General features: G+C 38.2%; 1 non-coding gene across 1 annotated transcript; it reads left to right on the plus strand.

Moving 5' to 3' along the window:
- The first annotated feature begins 234 nt into the window (after positions 1 to 234).
- Positions 235 to 362, plus strand: LOC125365092. The gene has a single exon (XR_007213642.1). It is a non-coding gene; the product is annotated as a small nucleolar RNA SNORA40 (small nucleolar RNA).
- Positions 363 to 1,155: the final 793 nt, after the last annotated feature.

Here is a 1,155-nt window from a genome sequence, read left to right on the forward strand (position 1 = left end):
CTTTTATTGTTTATAAGGATTGCCTATACATTTGAGGCATGGAGATTTGTGACATGAGAATATAATTCCAAAATAAATATATTTGCCTCAATTCAGCAGAATAACCACCAGGTTATTCTGATAGACCATAAGACCAGATAGTCTATCTTTGTGTTTGACAATGTTCTCAATTATTGCTTCATTTTATGGGGCATTAACTAAGTGTGAAGTAGCCTTGAAAGTTGACCTCCACTTAGCACTTGTGTGTGCCTCCTTGTTTGCTTTGTAAAGAAGCAACATAGAGATGGAAACAGTAAATCCTCTTTTGCAACCCAGATCTCCTTGTTGAGTATGAGTTTTTGGTACTTGTAAGAAGGAATATGATTCCTACAACAGTTGGCAATGATGGGGCTTTGTTAATTCATGCAGATTGGCGCTGCAAAAAAAGTTGATGTAAAAACCGAAAAGAAAAAAATAGGTGATTTTCCCATCCCTAATTAGACATTCTAAGAGATTGGAAACCCATGACAAATAATGAGGAAGGGTTTAGTGTGCGTTACTAGTTTGACAGACAGGGATCCTCAAGGAAAACAGAGCTTTTTTGCATATTCCATGAGGAAAGAGTAATAATCAGTAATAATAATCAGTTCAGTGTACTGGCCCTCTTACTTTATACACCAATCACCTGGGGGGTCCCTGAAGCTACACAGACACTGATTATTTCTTTTTTATAAGCTGATATGAAAAAGAATATTTAATACAGTATCAGAATTTCATGAATTTTGTACATTTCAGAATAAAAATAGTAATAAAAATTATACTGAAAATGCAACTAATTTTAATACTCTAAGCAACAAACAATTTGAAATTATGATTTTTGCGGGGGGCAATGTTACACCACTTGATCTATTCCTCCAGCCCCTTTTGTTATTGGTTAGTTTCAAAGCAGGGATTTATCCAGGCCAACCAGGGCTGTGATCCTCTTGCTTTTACTTGCACATGACACTAGAGATGACCCGTATGCTATAGCATACCCTGCCATGGTGCTTCCCCATAACTGGATAACAGGCATGAGTCACCACACCTACACAATGGTTGACATGGAGTGTCTGCAGCATTCATACCTGGGCTGGCCTCCACCCATGACCTGCAGATCCCTGGCTCCCAAGAAGGTAG

Source organism: Perognathus longimembris, chromosome 16, assembly GCF_023159225.1.
Source record: "Perognathus longimembris pacificus isolate PPM17 chromosome 16, ASM2315922v1, whole genome shotgun sequence".
NCBI classification, from domain to species: Eukaryota; Metazoa; Chordata; class Mammalia; order Rodentia; family Heteromyidae; genus Perognathus; species Perognathus longimembris.